Raw genomic sequence first — 9,212 nt, forward strand, 5'->3', positions numbered from 1 at the left:
AAATATTAATGTAGCCTATCATGGCAAAAAAACAGGAACGCAAATGGCAGCAGCTACGGCGGCTGCCATTTGCGTTCCCTTTTTTGCCATGATAGGCTATGTAAATATTTTTTATAGCCTATCATAGCCTCTGCAAGGATGCAAATGGTGTCCCTGCATTAGCCATGATAGACTACGTAAGTATTTACATAGCCTATCATGGCAAAAAAGGGAACACAAACGGTGAAGCGAATGGTGGCTGCAGACGTGGCCGCCATTCGCAAAGCAGCGCGAATGGCACCTGGTAAGTGCTCTGTTTCTTGCGTCTTTCACGGGGTGGTGGGGTGGGGGCCTTCGTTCCACCATGGATTTTGGGGGACCGAATGCACTGGCATTTGGCCTCACTGAGATCCATGGCAGAATTATCTGACATCCCTAGAACAGAGTAGCCTTATGAAGGCATAATGCTAGGGTTGGCGGAGAATTTCTCCCCAAAACTTTGGGGGGCCGAGCGCCAACGTTTTTGGCCCCCTGAACAAGTTTCGGGGAGAAATTCTCCACACACCCCCGCCCCCGCACCCCCCCAGGATGGGACTTACCTTTCCCGAATGTCCCTCCTGGCGGCGGGTCCCGGCGGCGGGTCCCAGCGGCAGTTCGTCGGGTCTTCGTCAGGGGCGGGGGCGGCAGCCAGTCTTTCGACCGGCTGCCGCCGCCATTCCAATAAAAGTAAAAACAAAACAACATGCCCCCGTGATAGGCTACGTGACGATTAACGTAGCCTATCACGGCTAGATTTGCAAAGTCAGCCGTGATAGGCTACGTAAATCGTCACGTAGCCTATCACGGGTGACTTAAAAAAAAAAAAAAAGCGCGTACGGCTAATGGCGGCCCCCATAGGGAGCCGCCATTCACGTTCCTTATTTAGTCGCTGTAGTCTACGTAAATCTTTACGTATTACGCTATTTGTGTTGCCCTTATTTTCGCCGTAGTCTATGTTAGGGATGGCGGAGAATTTCTCCCTGAAACTTCGGGGGGCCGAGCGCCAACGTGTTCGGCTCCCCGAACAAGTTTCGGGGAGAAATCCTCCACACACACCCCGCCCCCCGCCCCCCCTGGGACGGGACTTACCTTCCCTGAATTTCCCTCCCGGCGGTGGGTCCGGCTGGCGGTTCATCCGGTGTTCGAGCGGGGCGGGAGCGGCAGCCGGTCTTTTGACCGGCTGCCGCCCCCGCCATTGCAATCAAAGAAAAAAAAAAAACGTTCCCTGATAGGCTACGTGACGATTCACGTAGCCTATCACGGCTAGATTTGCAAAGTCAGCCGTGATAGGCTACGTGAATCGTCACGTAGCCTATCATGGGTGACTTAAAAAAAAAAAAAGTGTGTACGGATAATGGCGGCCCCCATAGGGAGCCACCATTCCCCTTCCTTATTTGGTCGCTGTAGTCTACGTAAATCTTTAGGTAGACTACAGCGAAAATAAGGGCAACGCTATTTGCGTTGCCCTTATTTTCGCCGTAGTCTACGTAAACATTTACGTAGACTACAGCAACTAAATAAGGAACGCGAATGGAGGCTCCCTATGGGGGCCACCATTCGTGTACGCGCTTTTTTTTTTTTTTAAAGTCACCCGTGATAGGCTACGTGACGATTCACATAGCCTATGACGGCTGACTTTCCAGATCTAGCCATGATAGGCTACGTGAATTGTCACGTAGCCTATCAGGGGACTTTTTTTTTTTTTTTTTTTACTTTCGTGTTCGCGGCCGGGCGAGGCGGGAAGCCTCCCCCCCCCGGCCTGAACCTCGCGGGGGGAGCAGCGAAGCGCTCCCCCCCCACCGCGAACAAGCTGCGAGAAAAGGTAAGTGACTTTCGTCCACCCCTAGTCTATGTAAAGATTTACGTAGACTACAGCGACCAAATAAGGAACGCGAATGGCGGCTCCCTATGGGGGCCACCATTTGCGTACACGCTTTTTTTTTTTTAATGTCACCCGTGATAGGCTACGTGACGATTTACGTAGCCTATCACGGCTGACTTTGCAGATCTAGCCGTGATAGGCTATGTTAATCATCACGTAGCCTATCACGGGGGCATTTTTTAAAAACTTTTTATTTTGCGGCTGGGCGAGGCGAGGCGCCTCCTCCCCGGCCTGAATTTCGGCTGGGCGAGGCGGGAAGCCTCCCCCCTGGCCTGAATTTCGGCCGGGTGAGGCGGGAAGCCTCCCCCCCCGGCCTGAACTTCGGGGGGAGAGCAGCGAAGCGCCTCCCCCCCACCGCAAAAAGCTGCGAGACCAGGTAAGTGGCTTTCGTGCACTCCTACATAATGCCCTCATGTGATCCGTGTCAGGGAACAGTGGTGTGATGCCTTCCCCCTCTGTTGCATCCCTGTTGCCCTGTCCCATCACTTTCCAGCACTGGACAGTAAAGGTCTGAAGTAGGAGGCCTGCTCTATACATGGAAGCTCCCCACATGGTTTAGAATCATGCATGATCAGTCTTCTAGAACATGCAGCAAGTCTCCATGCATAGAGCATGCTCTGCACTTCAGACCCCTGCCGTCCAGTACATGGCAGATGACTGGACCAGGCTATGGAAATGTTATGGAGGGGCAAGCCCATGCCTGCTCTTCCTCTCATGTATTAGGCGTTTGACACCAGGATATGGCTAGTCTTTCAGGTGCCATTAATAAGAAGTCCTGACCTCTTAACTCCTCTTTAGCACCATTTCAAAATTTCTGAGAAAGGCAAAGGAGAATAATTTCCCAGTTATTGAAACATCTGAAGAAATCGTTCAGAGCTTTTCTACATGAGGCTGCTAATCCACTGTATCTACTTTCAGCTTCCTCGCAGAATTGAGATCCAAGTACTACAAGAAGAGCGGTTCCTTTCCTGCTTTTCCAGTACATAACTGCTAGGTGGCATGGTGGCACAGTGGAATAGTCCAAACACATGAGTGAAAGAAGTGACTCCTTTTGCTGTCACAATTAGGAGAAGTGGCTCCTTTTGCTTTCACAATTGCCAGATGGGTGATTAATACATTTAATAAATAAATAAATTAAATGCCGCAGTTTCTCTGGTCTAAAAAACCTCACCAAAAGTGCTCGTTAGATACAGAAGAGAAACTGGAGGGTCATGGCGTTGTCTAAAGAACCTGTAAACAACCATGAGAAGGGAATGACAAGTGACTGATAAAAGCCTGGTATAGAAAAGCCCTCTGTAGCCAGAGGAATAAGCTTGGGAGCCTAGAACATCAGTACATTAAACCTTCTACACAGATTAACTCAGGGCCAGCCCTGAAACAAAAGATGCTTCAGGCAAGGAACATCTTCAGCTCCCCCTCCATTTGTTCAGCTTTTGAGTACCTTGTTTTTTTATTGCATTTGTATCTATGCCCCAACCACTGAAGCCGAAGAAGCTGAGATTGATTGGTTCTATGAAGACCTACAACACCTTCTAGAACTAACACCAAAAAAAAAAAAGATGTATTTTTCATCATAGGGGATTGGAATGCTAAAGTAGGAAGTCAAGAAATCACCGGGATAACAGGCAAGCATGGCCTTGGTGTACAAAATGAAGCAGGACAAAGGCTAATTTAGTTCTGCCAAGAGAATACGCTGATCATAGCAAGCACTCTTTTCCAACAGCACAAGAGGCGACTCTACACATGGACATCACCAGATGGTCAATATCGAATTCAGATTGATTATGTCCTTTGCAGCCAAAGATGGAGAAGCTCCATACAGTCAGTAAAAAGACCTGGAGCTGACTGTGGCTCAGATCATGAGCTGCTTCTTGCAAAATTTCAGCTTAAATTGAAGAACATAGGGAAAACCACTAAACCATTCAGGTATGACCTGAATCATATCCCTGATGAATATACAGTGGAGGTGAGGAATAGATTTAAGGGATTAGACCTGATAGACAGAGTGCCTGAGGAACTATGGACGGAGGTCCGTAACATAGTTCAGGAGGCAGCAACTCAATCCATCCCAAAGAAAAAGAAATGCAAGAAAGCAAGGTGGCAAAGAAGGGCAATGCCAAAGAGTCTTCAAACTACCATACAATTGTGCTCATTTCACATGCCAGCAATGTTATGCTCAAAATCCAACAAGCTAGGCTTCAGCAGTATGTGAACTAGGGATGGCAGAGAATTCCGCCACGGATCCCGGTGAGGCCAAATGCCGAATGCCTGCCCCCCGCCCCCCCAGGTTCCCCCCCCGGGATGAGACTTAGCTGGGGCGGTTCTTCCAGGTGGCGGCGGCTGCGGTGGCAGCTTCGGCGATGGCGGCTTCGGCGGCTGGTCTTCCGACCGGCTGCCGCCGCTGCCATTTGCAGTCTTGTCACTTTGTGTGTGTTTTTTTTCACAAGACATGATAGGCTACGTAAAGACGTACGTAGCCTATCACGTTTGTTTTTTTTTAAAAAAATGCTTACGAAAATGGCGGCGGCTATGGCTGCCACCATTTGCCTTCCTTATTTTTGGCCGTCTTAGTCTACGTAAATATTTACGTAGACTAAGACAGCGAAAATAAGGGAACGCAAATAGTGTAGTGGACGCTATTTGCATTCCCCCTTATTTTCATTGTCTTAGTCTACGTAAATATTTACGTAGACTAAGATGGCCAAAAATAAGGAATGCAAATGGCGGCGGCTGTAGCCGCCGCCATTTGCGTACGCGCGTTGTTGTTGTTTTTTAAGCCAGACATGATAGGCTATGTAAGTCTTTATGTAGCCTATCACGGCTGACTACAGGGACACAAATGGCCGCGGCTACGGCCACCACCATTTGCATCCCTGCTAGCCAGTGCCCGGATGCTAGCCAGCGCCATTTGTGTCCCTGCTAGCCAGCGCCTTCCCCCCAGAGGAACCCGGCGGAGCCAGGTAAGGGGACTTTCGTACATCCCTAATGTGAACCGAGAACTACTGGAAGTACAAGCTGGGTTTCGAAGAGGCAGAGGAACTAGCGATCAAATCGCCAACATTCACTGCATCATGGAGAAAGCCAGAGAATTCCAGAAAAACGTCTATTTCTGCTTCATTGACTACGTCTTTGTTTGTGTGGATCACAACAAACTGTGGCAAATTCTTAAAGACATGGGAGTACCAGACCACCTTACCTGTCTCCTGAGAAACCTGTACGAAGGCCAAGAAGCAACAGTAAGAACCAGACATGGAACAACCAATTGGTTCAAAATTGGGAAAGGAGTCCGACAAGGCTGCATTTTGTCACCCTGTTTATTTAACTTATATGCAGAGTACATCATGAGAAACGCCGGGTTGGATGAATCACAGGTTGGAATTAAGATTGCCAGGAGAATTTTCAACAACCTCAGATATGCAGATGATACCACCCTAATGGCAGAAAGCGAAGAGGATCTAAAGAGCCTCTTGTTGAGGGTGAAAGTGAAGGGTGCAAAAGCTGGTTTGAAACTCAACATTAAAAAAAAATTAAGATCATGGCATTTGGCCCCATGACTTCCTGGCATATAGAAGGGGAAGAAATGGAAGCAGTGACAGATTTTATTTTCTTGGGCTCCAAGATCACCGCAGACAGTGACTGTAGCCATGAAATTAAAAGATGCTTGCTCTTTGGGAGGAAAGCTATGGCAAACCTAGACAGCATAGTAAGAAGCAGAGACATCACCTTGCCAACAAAGGTCCGTCTAATCAAAGCTATGGTTGTCCCAGTAGCAACGTATGGCTGTGAGAGTTGGACTATAAGGAAGGCTGAGCACTGAAGAATCAATGCTTTCTAACTGTGGTGCTGGAGAAGACTCTTACGTTTGCCCTGGACTGCAAGGAGGTCAAATCAGTCCATCCTAAAGGAAATCAACCCTGAGTGCTCATTGGAAGGGCAGATACTGAAGCTGAAGCTCAACTATTTTGGCCACCTAATGAGAAGAGAAAACTCCCTGGAAAAGACCCTGATGCTGGGAAAGACTGAAGGCAAAAGGAGAAGGGGACAGCAGAGGATGAGATGGCTAGATAGCTTGACCGATGCAATGAATATGAACTTGAGCACACTCCGGGAGAGTGCGCAGGACAGGAAGGCCTGGCATGCTATGGTCCATGGGGTCACGAAGAGTCGGACACGACTTAATGACTGAACAACAACAAAAGTATATTTCGTGATTTTGATGCACATTTTGCATGCATGGTTTATTTATTCCTGTCATATACTATGATAACTTTGCAAGCTAGGATCTGCAAACCTGAATGTATTCATGGCATATGAAGAGTTTGTGGTACTATTTCTTTCAACTGTTGAGTGGATAGCTGGCAAGTGCTTCCCCCTAAGACCTGCACCCCAGGTAGTCATCAAGGTTGCCTGCCCCTAAATCCAGCTCTGGTTTGACCTAGGGTTGGTGGAGAATTTCTCCCCGAAACTTCGGGGGGCCGAGCGCCAAGGTGTTCGGCCCCCCAAACAAGTTTTGGGGAGAAATCCTCCGCACCCCCCCGCACCCCGCACCCCCCCCCCGGGACGGGACTTACCTTTCCCGAATGTCCCTCCCGGCGGCGGGTCCTGGCGGCGGTTCGTCGGGTCTTCGTCAGGGGCGGGGGCGGCAGCCAATCTTTCGACCGGCTGCCGCCGCCGCCATTCCAATAAAACTAAAAAAAACCCAATGCCCCCGTGATAGGCTACGTGATGATTAACATAGCCTATCACGGCTAGATTTGCAAAGTCAGCCGTGATAGGCTACGTAAATCGTCACGTAGCCTATCATGGGTGACTTAAAAAAAAAAAAAAAGCAAGTACGGCTAATGGCGGCCCCCATAGGGAGCCGCCATTCACATTCCTTATTTGGTCACTGTAGTCTACGTAAAGATTACGTAGACTACGGCGAAAATAAGGGCAACGCTATTTGCGTTGCCCTTATTTTCGCCGTAGTCTACGTAAAGATTTATGTAGACTACAGCGACCAAATAAGGAACGCGAATGGCGCCTCCCTATGGGGGCCGCCATTTGCGTACGCGCTTTTTTTTTTTTTAAGTCACCCGTGATAGGCTACGTGACGATTTATGTAGCCTATCATGGCTGACTTTGCAGATCTAGCCGTGATAGGCTATGTTAATCATCACGTAGCCTATCACGGGGCGTTTTTTTTTTTTTACTTTTAATTTCGCGGCCGGGCGAGGCGCGGCGCCTCCTCCCCAGCCTGAATTTCGGCCGGGCGAGGCGGGAAGCCTCCCCCCCGGCCTGAACTTCGGGGGGAGAGCAGCGAAGCTCCTCCCCCCCACCGCAAGAAACTGCGAGACCAGGTAAGTGACTTTCATGCACCCCTAGTTTGACCACTTCTTGAACATCTGCAATCCAATGATGGGCTTGCCCCCTACAAGACTTTTCATTCAACGTCATGATAGATACAGACATCTGCAACTTCCAAACTGTGCCATGAGAAATACATGCATTCAATAATTGAGTACATACCATACAGTACATACAGCTGTACTTTCAAAGGCTCCCTCCCTGTAGATGTTTGCCCTACCTGTGTGGACTACAGGGAACAGGGCTGTTCAGTGTATACTACATCAGGGTGGGGCTAGTAGCATGACCCTTCTCCCCCTTCGTGGATTGTTTCAGTGCTTAAGCAACACTTCTGAATGGGGCCAGCCTGGGGCCTTTCTGAGGAAGGGTGGGATATAAATTAAATACATACATACATACATACGTACATACATAAGGCACACACTGCTTTATTGAATAACATAAGCAAAAAGACTCAGTGAGCTTACAGTCTAACTTTTAACAATGGCAGCTAGGACAAAGTAGGAGATGCTCCCCCCACTTTGTCCTAGCTGCCACAGAAGGGCTAAGATAAGAGGGGATTCATGTGAGCAAATTCAGTGACATATAAATGTGCTCATTCTCAGCTTTCTATTGGCAATATGGGGATAATATTATAGGGCTACCTTACAGGACTGTTGTAGAGATTCAGGAACAATACTGTTTTACTCATTTCTTGTAACATAGAACACCAACAATCCAATTCCTTTTGTTTTGTACTGTGCTTTTATTACGAACCAGTATAGACAAGGAAAGCGCCAGCCCTTTCTTCACCTACCTGGGTTTGTAACATTTCCAAATGCAAGAGTAGAGGTTTGGAGGGTTGCTTGAGAATACCTCTAGACGGGGCATTTTCGCATAACTCTAGGCTTCTGAAGCTAACCTGAGCTAGATGACTGTAATGTATTGTACACAGGGCTGCCTTTGAAGCAGGGTGACCACTTGTAAACCACACACAAAAAGAGGGCATGCATCACCCAAAAAGAGGATATCAGTTTGCATAAAATGTGCACATGCTAATTTATATGTATAGATGCAAATTTAGAAATAATTATAATTTAAATAAAAATATGGTACATTTCACCATAGTGTGGAAGACTGTGACCAGGTGACATGGGTGCCTTGCTCTGTCTGCTGTCCAAATTCTGCTGATGGGCATCTTTAAGACCCAGCTCTTCCTTCTGATGTTTTTTTAATCTTTAAGCCAGACGTGGTCTGGGCAACCCTTCAAATTGAGGACAGTCCTCTGGCCACCCTCTAAATTGCAGACAGTCCCCTAACCACCTTTCAAATAGAGGACTGTCCTCTGTGAAAGAAGACACATAGTCACCATACTTTAAAGTAGGGATGTACGAACTGTGTACCTTTGGTGCTGCTTGACTTCCGCAGTTTGTGGCCAGTGCTCCGTTCCGCCATTCACAAGCCCCCAGAATTCTCCTCTTTTTTTTCCCCTCTGAAAATTACGAAGATAAATCCATACCAACAACTGTAATTCCGGTGTCCAGCCATCTCCATGAGTCTGCATAACTTCCGTAAGAATCGCTATGTTTCATAAATATTTACGTATTTTTTCCCCCTGCCCTGACATGCAGTAATTACTTTCAGCCAAAACACTTCCTCTTCCTTGTAGGGGCTTCCCAAGAGAAGGCTATCTTAGGTGTGCCTGAGCAATGAACTCTTTGTTTAAAGCAACACTGTTTTAAAGAAAGAAAAAAACTTTTAAAATGACCATGCCGGTCCTGGAGCCCTGCATGAGGTATTATTCTCCCTGCTAAACTTTATATTTCCACATCCAGCATTTCTGTTGACATTGTGAGGCTAAAATGGAGAGGAGAACCAACTCTGTGCATGTCTACTCAGAAGTAAGTCTTATTTAGTTCAATGCGACTTACTCCTACACATGTCAGCACCCCACTTGCCCCCAGCTCAGCTTCGTATTTCCACATCC

The 9,212-nt window shown here is 47.8% G+C and overlaps 1 long non-coding RNA gene across 1 annotated transcript in view; it reads left to right on the forward strand.

Moving 5' to 3' along the window:
• The window catches only part of LOC146352318 (uncharacterized), a 36,122-nt gene extending 32,676 nt beyond the window's left edge, over nt 1-3,446 (forward strand). Inside the window, exon 3 of the long non-coding RNA XR_014787347.1 lies at nt 2,819-3,446. This is a non-coding gene — a long non-coding RNA (uncharacterized LOC146352318). The remainder of the gene's footprint in view (nt 1-2,818) is intronic.
• The last annotated feature ends 5,766 nt before the right edge of the window (nt 3,447-9,212 follow it).

The sequence above is a fragment of the Heloderma suspectum genome, chromosome 2, assembly GCF_057233095.1.
Source record: "Heloderma suspectum isolate Gila_16-S chromosome 2, 16-S_ref, whole genome shotgun sequence".
Lineage (NCBI taxonomy): Eukaryota > Metazoa > Chordata > Lepidosauria > Squamata > Helodermatidae > Heloderma > Heloderma suspectum.